The sequence below is a fragment of the Pseudophryne corroboree genome, chromosome 3 (genome assembly GCF_028390025.1).
Source record: "Pseudophryne corroboree isolate aPseCor3 chromosome 3, aPseCor3.hap2, whole genome shotgun sequence".
NCBI classification, from domain to species: domain Eukaryota; kingdom Metazoa; phylum Chordata; class Amphibia; order Anura; family Myobatrachidae; genus Pseudophryne; species Pseudophryne corroboree.
In genome coordinates, this window is record NC_086446.1 from 539,973,263 (window position 1) to 539,983,437 (window position 10,175).

The window sequence follows — 10,175 nt, forward strand, 5'->3', positions numbered from 1 at the left end:
GTGGGCGATGTCTGTTCAAGATGCACTTGTGAGTGGTCTCCTCTGGATTCCCGCCGCATACCTAATGTACAGTAAATACAGTTTATATCTATATTCTGCTCCTGCACATAACTATTCGCAGGAACGTGCGTTCTTCTGCAAACCAATGCCGGAATATTACCCTTAAAATACCTTACAGCTGGATACCAAACACCACCTTATAACCTTGTTCTGTCCCCTCCTATCCTGTAAAGGTGAATCCCTTTGTTCTGATACCATTTAAACTGTTGTAACTTGCTGGTGTGATGCGAAGAGACTATGTGTACATTGTGCACTATTTGGATTAAATATGTAATGTGTTTTGATAGCTTTTCCATGCGTCCACAAACTCTACAGTACATACTCATACCACACGCTAATGCGCAGGACCACGGGAGCGACCATACACAAATTGCGAATATGCGCACGCACAGCAGAACAAGTACACGCACAGAGGCCATGTGTGTGGTTTGTACGTGATGTGTGTACTACAATATTTTTCGACTTTGACAGTCCACCCTTTGGCAGTCACCAATAACTGCCACTACCTAATCAATAAACAGAAAAATATCTACACAATATCTACAAAAGTTTGGATGGTCGAAAGAGAGTTGTAGGTGGGAAATATATGACCTAGTGGGATAGTAAAAGCATGTATGTATGAATCCATGTCTGAGGGGCATGTATCATCGTGCCGTATATGTTCTACATAAGCTTCGAGGTATATGCGAAGTATACATTAAATCCTCATCCTGTATTAAGGGTCTGTGAATGGGCCAACAAACACTACCGAGCTCTTTTCGGCTTCTTGTTTTAACAAATGGGGTGCACATTTAGTTGATGATACATGGATGGGGAAACGTGAGTGCTAGTATATGTGGATATCACCTGTCGACTATGTGTGTCATTAGCTGGAGGTTGCAGAGATGACGATAAGACACATATAAAAATGTATTCATATAAACATTTTGGGTAGGGCTGATGTCTTTTCCGGATGGATGTATCTGGGCAGAGGGGGAGACAAAAGAAAAACGGGTGAAAGAAACAGGCCATGAAATTCATTTGCAATCCTTATCATAACACTGTCTCTATGGATGGGTCATAAATTAAATCTGCTGCTATAACAGCGCCCTCGTTCCTTAGACTCATCAAATTTGTGCCGTGCTTGTGCTGCATTAGAATTTGAACACCTAAATATCAAAACAATAATTATGACGACTCCCAGGATACAAAGGAGAAACTTCCCCACACTCATAATGACATTCTGAGCCCACTCTCCTAAACCTGAGATCCATTTGCGTGGGTTCAACCATGAGACCCAGCCGGTCAGTTCATTACTCACAGTCGCTAAGGTAAGGTTGTGCTTCCTCCTGAACTCCCACTTCAACTGCAAGATATCGTCCATCTTTTGATCGATAATCTCCGTTGGGTCGTCAGTGCTGTTTGTAATATAAGTACAGCACTTCACACCATATTGAGTTGCCAGGGTAACACAGTACCCACCTGTCACAGCTGTGACATAATTAAGGACCATTCTGTGCTGAATCAGTTCCTTCTTGTAAGCTTGTAACTCCCTTCCCATATACCTGAAGGTGTCGTCCTACATCTCAGTGATATTATCTATCAAGTTCGCTAGCGCATGGATATACCTATAATTTATAGTTCCTCTGGCGGTACGGGTGATGTCTAATGCGAGAAGGAACTGAATCCCGGTGGATTCGTGGATCAAATCAGAGGCTGAGTGCTCTGCCCTATCTATGAGGTGTCTCTTGATGATGTGTTCGTAGTGAGTATGAGTAAAAGGAGCCTGAGCACTGCGGTGAACATCTTTCATTTTATCATGGGTTATGGTCATGACCTCTGGTAGTACTCTCCCAATATAACACAATCCCTCTGAGCTCGGGGCAAGCCACTTGTACGCCTTCCTCCCACATATGAAATAGGCATCATCTGGGAGATCATAGGGGACAAAATATAACATCACCATATTACAAATTTTCCAAGTAAAGAAACCAGTCCCTAGTTCTCCCATCTGCTCAGTACAAGTATCGGGCTGGATGATATGAGCACAGTACCCTGACGATACTTTTCCAACCCACATGGTCTTGCTTCCACGAGTATACCTATACCGGAAATACCTCCCACTGTTGGCTATTTGGCGTACAAGTTCAGAGTCTATGGGTATCCTATCAGCTCTGTAGGAAAAGGTAATTGGTTTTTCCACGTCACTTCCCATTTTTTCTGGGACCCTCACCAAAACAAACTGTCCTGATCAAAACCAGAATTACTAACAGAACCCTAAACGCAGTCTCTTGTGATCGATCCATTTCGTTAGGGGAAAGGAGGAAAATAAGGAGAAAAAGAAAGGAAAATGCAGGGGGAGGTGAAAAAAGAAAAATGGTGCGACAACCGTTCTACATCTTGTTACTCTCTGTGCTCAGATGCCCTTCAACAGTCCTGCCTCTCAACTTTCCCGGAACAAACACTCCAGTGATACGAGATTCTCTACACTCTGCTCTTTGTCACGAGTTCTTTCCGGGTCAGCGACCTTCTTGCAGTGGGACGAGTGGACCCAAGTCTCTCTTTCGGCGACCTTCAATGCTGTCGTGCTGGTTAACAAGACTTGGTATGGTCCTTCCCACCTGTCTATGAGGCAACCTGAGCGTAAGAAATTTCGAATCATCACATAATCCCCAGGCTCAATGTCATGACAATTACTGTTCAGTAGGTCAGGGATCACCAGCTTTAAATTTCTTTGTTGATTTCTCAGCTGCTGGCTCATCCCAACCAAATATTTCACAGTCACTTCATTATTACATTTCAAATCATCCTGGGATCTATCATTACATGAGGTTGTCGACCAAAAAGAATTTCAAAGGGTGATAAGTTAAGGGGAGACCTGGGAGTGGTTCTGATGCTGTACAATACTAGTGGCAAAGCTTCTGGCCACAACAATCCAGTCTCAGCCATTAATTTGCTCAGCTTGTTCTTAATAGTGCTGTTCACTCTCTCTACCTTTGCACTTGCCTGTGGACGGTACGGAGTATGCAGCTTGTTATTAATTCCCATCAGTTTGCACATGATCTGAAAGACTTCACCTGTAAAATGGGTACCCCTGTCACTTTCAATTATTTTAGGGATATCATATTTACACACAAATTACTGCACAATTTTCTTTGCAGTGAACGTAGCAGTATTTGTGGCAGCAGGGAACGCTTCTACCCAGTTGGAAAATACATCAATACAAACTAACACATATTTTAAATTCCTACAGGGTGGTAACTGTATGAAATCGATTTGTATTACCTGAAAAGGTCCATCTGTAGGAGCTATATGGGATGGCTCTGTTGGTATTGTCTTTCCAATATTCTTCCTCAAGCAAGTAAAGCATGTCATTGCTCTCTTACCTGCATAAGAGAATCCTGGCGCACACCAGTAGGCTCTTACCAATTTGCACATACCATCTTTGCCCAGATTAGTCAGACCGTGTGCCGCCTCAGCTAGGCTTGGAAGATATGCTCTGGGGGCCACCGGCTTACCTTGTCCACCTGTCCACAGTCCTGAGAACTCCTGGCCATACCCCTTTGCCCTCCAGACTGCCTTTTCCTGTAGGGAGCACAAATTTTGCATTTCGATTAATTGTTGTGTGTTGATCGTGTTAAATGTCATCAGTGATGTGATGTTCGTTTGTATGGGGGTGCTTGCTGCTGATTTAGCAGCTTCATCTGCCCGGCTGTTACCAAGTGAAATTGGGTCTTGGTTGTAAGTGTGTGCTTTGCACTTGATAACAGCCGCTCTATCTGGTTCCTGTATTGCTGTCAAAAGCCTTTTGATGTGGGACGCATGCGCTACAGGTGTGCCAGCTGCCGTCATGAAATTTCTGAGGCGCCATAGGGCCCCGAAATCATGCACTACTCCAAAGACGTACCTAGAATCTGTGTATATATTAGCTGACTTACCCTTGGCCAATTCACACGCTCTGGTTAGGGTGACCAGCTCAGCAACTTGTGCTGAGTGCGGTGGGCCCAGGGGTTCAGCTTCTATGATACCTTTGTCATCTACAACTGCATATCCAGTGCACAAGTCTCCCGATTCTGTCTGTCTGTGGCAACTACCGTCAGTGTAGAAGGTAAAGTCTACTCCTTCCAGTGAGTTGTCACTGATGTCAGGTCTCGCTGTGAAAGTCTGATTCAGGTATTCCATACAATCATGCGTATCAGTATCTGCACTAAATCCTCCTTCACCAACATTCTCATCCTCCACCCTTTGTGCCTGTCCAGGCACACTTGCCAAGTAAGTTGCAGGATTTAGTGAGCTGCATCTCTTAATGGTGATGTTTACCGGGGCCATCAGTGATAATTCCCACTTTGTAAACCGAGCAGATGAGACATGTCTGGTTTGGGCTGAGTTTAGTAAGGCTGATACTGCATGAGGTGTATGAATGGTCAGGTCATGTCCTAACACTACGTCCTCACTTTTACTTACCAGCAAAGCTATCGCTGCAACACTTTGCAAGCAAGTGGGGAGAGACTACCGGTCTGCTGGCATCACCATGTCTCTGAGTTAAAACCCCTGCCACGCACCCTGCACTTTCTGTACCGTACAATTCAAAGGGCTTCTCATAATCTGGCATACCTAATGCAGGTGCCTGTGATAGGCACTGTTTGAGTCTATCAAATGCCAGTTCGGACTCATCTGTGTGCGAGATCCGTTCTGGTTTGTTTGAAGAGACAATTTCTTGCAAAGGTAAAGCCAGTATAGAGAACCCTGGAATCCAGTTTCAACAGTACCCATACATTCCAAGGAAAGTGCGGATCTGTTGCTGCGTTTGTGGCAGAGTCATGTCGCGAATCGCCTGTATTCTATCAGCAGTGAGGTGTCGAAGTCCTTGAGTCAAGCAATGTCCCAAATATTTGACCCTGGTCCGGCACAACTGCAACTTATCCTTTGAAACCTTGTGTCCCGTTTGGGAAAGATGAAACAGAAGCTGTTTCGTGTCTTTCAAGGACGATTCGAGTGAGTCAGAACACAACAATAAGTCATCGACATACTGTATTAGTACTGATCCACTCTGAGGTTGAAAGGATTGTAAACAGTCATGCAAAGCCTGGGAGAAAATACTTGGGTTGTCAATGAAACCTTGGGGGAGACGAGTCCAGGTGTACTGTACTCCCCTGTATGTAAAAGCAAAAAGGTACTGGCTGTCAGGGTGAAGAGGGACAGAAAAGAAAGCAGAACAGATGTCAATGACAGTGAAGAATTTTGCAGTAGAGGGAATTTGCATGAGGATGACAGCTGGATTGGGCACTACAGGGAATTGGCTCTCAACTATCTTGTTTATCCCCTTAGATCCTGCACTAGTCTGTAACCCCTCCCCCCACTCTTTTTCACAGGGAAGATGGGACTATTGGCGGTGCTGGACGTCCTGACTAGGATGCCCTGCTGTAGCAGCCGCTCTATGACAGGGTACACTCCTAATTCTACCTCTGGCTTCAGAGGATACTGAGGGATTTTTGGAGCTATCCTACCATCTTTTACTTGTACTACTACTGGAGCTACATTCACCATCAATCCAGTGTCTTGTCCATCTTTGGTCCAAAGGGAACCCGTTATTTGTGAGATCATTTCCTCTACCTTTGATGGACACTTGTCTATAACTGTAGAATGTGACATTAGCCTTTGAGGGGTGTCTAATATATCTTGCACTTCTTGAGCGTGGTTCTCAGGTATATCCAAGAAAACACCCTCAGGAGTACAGTATATGACACACCGCATTTTACACAACAAATCCCTGCCGAGTAGATTAGTCGGAGCCGATGCAGCCAGCAGAAAAGAATGTTTGGTTTGCAAGGGCCCTATCGTAATCTCTGCAGGTCTACTCAAAGGGTATTGTTGCACCATTCCTGTTACTCCCATTGCTCAAATCATTTTTCCCGTGGTTTTTATACCTGATGTGGAATTCAACACTGACCTGGCCGCCCCTGTATCTACAAGAAATGGTAATGGTACACCAGCTACATCAACCGTGACCTCAGGTTCACTACCAAGGCTAGCAATCAATTTCAATGGCTGCAGACTACAGGTGTGGCCCTACCCGTATTGTGTATGGGTACCGTCTCGCAGCGCATTGGCAGCTACAATATGTGAGGGGGGTAGCTGTGGTTTTTCGGAGGCCTGCCAGTCCCTCCTTGGTGGGTACCACCATGTTTCCCCTCTATGTGGCTCATAATCTCTTCTATATGGTCCCTGATCCCAATTATGTGAATTGTAGTTTGGTTCGTATTCTGGTCTAGGGGGTCGGTATACGTTGTGTGTACCTTTATTCCTACAATCCTTTGCAAAATGTCCTTCTGACAATTATAAAATTTTACTACACGTGGCTTACCATCAGGGGTCTGGGGTTTTGGCTGATGTGGTTTTGTTGTAAGAGCATTTATACTCACTGTCATCAGCTGATCCCCCTGAGACTCCCTGTGCTTACTGATGTTCCGGTCGCGCTCGATAGCGGACTCTCTCAATGCAGGCACCGAGATACCTCTCCAGTTAGGTAGAAAGGTTTTGTACTCTTGTTCTTAATGCCTCCTTCAACCCGTCCATTAATACAGTAACAGCTACCTCCCTGTGATGTGCATTATCTTTAATGTCCTCGATCCCAGTGGATCTAGCCATTTCCTGCAGTGCTCGATGGAAATATTCAGATGCCATTTCACCTTCCTTTTGTCTTATGGAGAAAGTTTTATTCCATTTGACAACAGTAGGGAAATACACTCCTTGTTCCAGATTGATTTGCTTTACGTTCTCCTGATTGTATTCATCAGTGAGAGGTACGTCTGCATCTAACTTACTGTCTGCTATGAATTTCGTGGTGTCAATATTTTGGGGTAAACACACTCATAGCACTGTTCGCTAAGCTTTATTTGTAGGCTCATGGGCGTTACCTAACTCTTTAATGAATCTCTGGCATCCGACTAGTTCTTTCCTGGGATTGGGAAATTTAGACATAATTGACCTTAACTCTGCCCGGGACCAGGGACAATGCATGGCAATGTTCCTGATGGGAGTTACTCCCTGAGCATCAGTTCTCCCGTTGGGAACTGCAATCACCCTGACAGGATTTAGTTCAATTACGTCCTTCTGGTTTGATTCTACAATGTGGGGAGCTATTGTTTCTGCATAGTGTATGGTACCGTACTTACCTGTGGACACGACCTCACTTATCCCTCCGCTAGGGGGCCTTGCTACAACTCTTGATGGTTGGGCCGAGCCCACTTGAGTATCTTGTATGTTGGCTGCTAGAGAGAGTGCCGATATCATGCTGGGATCATCTTCCTGCTCACAATCCTGAGGAAAATTTAAAATGGGATACAGCTGGCAAGGGTTAGCATTAGTACATTTATCAATCACATTCCTATCCTGTACCAATGCACCATTGCTTGTAGCCACTTTCTCCCCAACAATATATGGTGGTGGTGGTGCGGTCGCCATTGTTTTCCTGCTAGGTTTGGAACCTGCTGCGCGAGCTAATTCCCTTTGCACATCCCCCTCTTGCTGCCATAAGTTTAAACAAGCTGTATGTCTAATTCTTTGTTTTCTGGATTTCATCAGACGTATCCTTATCCTTAAGTACTGCAGTACCTCCGGTTCAAAGCTGCCCACCTTAGGGAATGGTACCCTATCTTTGTCAGTCATATGTAACCATTCATTGCAAAAAGCCTCCGTGTGTGAACCATACTTTTCATACATAATAAACCTTGCTGACCCTATCGGTCACAATTCTGACCTTTTCGGTCCCGAGTCTGACCTTCTCGGTCCCGAGTCTGACCTTCTCAGTTCCAACTCTTCAGCCTGAACCCTAGCTACCAAACGCCCACTGCTTGTGCAATTGGATCCCATCGCTGACTTTTTGCCAATAAACGCAATCCCCAATGCACACCGCAAATAGATGGTGAAAGACACCTAGCGCTTTCACTCACTCCTTCTCCGCTGAGTACCACGACTCACTCCAATAGTGAACACCGCGTACCCAGTGAGGCCCTATTGGTTTCTATTTACTGGAAGTGTTAGGAGTGACTTACCTTTTCCAGTAAATATCTGCCGCTGGAGATTTTCCTGAGACACCAGCGAAAACTCCCTATACACTTTTTATACACAAATCACGCTTGCGTATGCTCTATACAGCGCTAATGATACCACGATTTTACGCAAAAGCTCGTAAAAGGGGTATCAAGTTGCGCTATGTATCGTACCCACAAACGCGCGGTCCAATCGCACAGCGTATAGGTACTTGTTAGCTACCTGCAGTACAACCATGGGTCAATGTACAAACTGTGACCCTCAGCTCGGAGCGTAACAAAAAACCTTTATACTTCAATACTACACGATGCACAATTCCCTATTACGCTCCTCTGCAAATCTCACGATTTGCGTATTTCAATCTATATTAACGTGAGTCAGCCGCCTCACGCCACCAAGCCTCCACTTACTTGATGTACCACACTACGGGATCCCGAATTCCCTGGGTTCAATATCCACTCACTCCTACGTTCGCTCACTCAAATACACTTTGGTTTTTCTGTACAGAAAATTTCAATTCATTCAGATAGGCAGCTTTACCCCAGAGGCAATACAGCTTAAACAAAAGTTTTAGTCTTATGGCAACAATGTGAGAGGGTATGCAAAGTATGGGTGTCTTTTGTGTACGCTTTTTGGCGCCAAAAAAATTTCACAGATTTTTAAATAGCTTTTTTACTTTTGTTTTACGGGTTCTACCAGCACCTCTGCAAACCATACAGAGCAGACGTCATCTAATCAGCACACAAGTAGGGTTTTCAGTGTATCCATCGACCACGAAAAGGTTACGTAGGATACTTTCTGTCCACCCTTTTGCTGATAGATTAAGTCTGCTATGACCTGTTAGGCTGTGAGTATGTGGAAATCGGATGAGCCCCCAATTGTAAACGCTGATTTACATACAGGACTAAAAGCAACACTTTAAAAAAAACATTTCATACACTTTAAATGAAGCTGCTGCGGCCGCTATACTTAATCCACAACCTACGTACTTATTACACCATTAGCATACAGAGTCCCGTACCGTGTACGGACTTCGCGTACAAACGCCGTGCTGACTGTACAAAGTACACGCAGCGCGTACACACCCAAAGATACTCCGTGAACCCTTAACAGATATGCATGCGATAGTTTATACACTTTAAACCTTAGCAGGGAAAGGAAAACACGACACCAGATTGTATTTAAACTGCTGGGTTCCGAGACCACAACATATTATTTCTGAAAGGGTGATACAATAACAAAGCAATACAATACAAGAGAATAATGGCTACAGTCAATGGTACATACTTGTTTGGATTTCGCCGCGCTACCCAGTCTGGTCCTCGGTCATCTAGATAGATAACTTTGAGAGTCTTCTGTGACCAGGCCTGCAGCTGGCTCCTTTTATACAATCTTCCAAAACTTAACACAATGGATACTGTAATCTCTTTGTCCATTGGACACAGGGATTCTCATTTACAGTACAGGAGAGGTCATAGGTTGGTTTGAATATGTGGGCGATGTCTGTTCAAGATGCACTTGTGGGTGGTCTCCTCTGGGTTCCCGCCGCATACCTAATGTACAGTAAATACAGTTTATATCTATATTCTGCTCCTGCACATAACTATTCGCAGGAACGTGTGATCTTCTGCAAACCAATAGGAATATTGCCCTTAAAATACCCTACAGCACGGAGGCAATCTGTGTGTAGTTTGTACGTGATGTGTGTACTGCAATATTTTTCGACTTTGACAGTAGGAATTCTGTACAGCACAGGTTTCATGTAGTGTGTCCCGCGTGCACTGCACTTTCAGCTTATACACACTTTAGTTAAATTTTTACTGAGTCATGTGACTTGTCTGTCTTTGTCTACTTGTCTGTCTGTGTACATAATGAGTAAGGCTAATGCAAAATCAAAAAATCAGCTTAGCTGCAATGTCTGTGAGAGTGTGTTACCTGATGGAACTACCACATGCTCAGTATGTCTTGCAAATACGGCGCCAAATACGAACCCTTACCCTGATCCTCCATGGGCAATGCTGGCGGATGTGATGACTGGTTTACAATCGGAATTGGCCACTGCACGAGAGGAGCGCGCGGCGGCT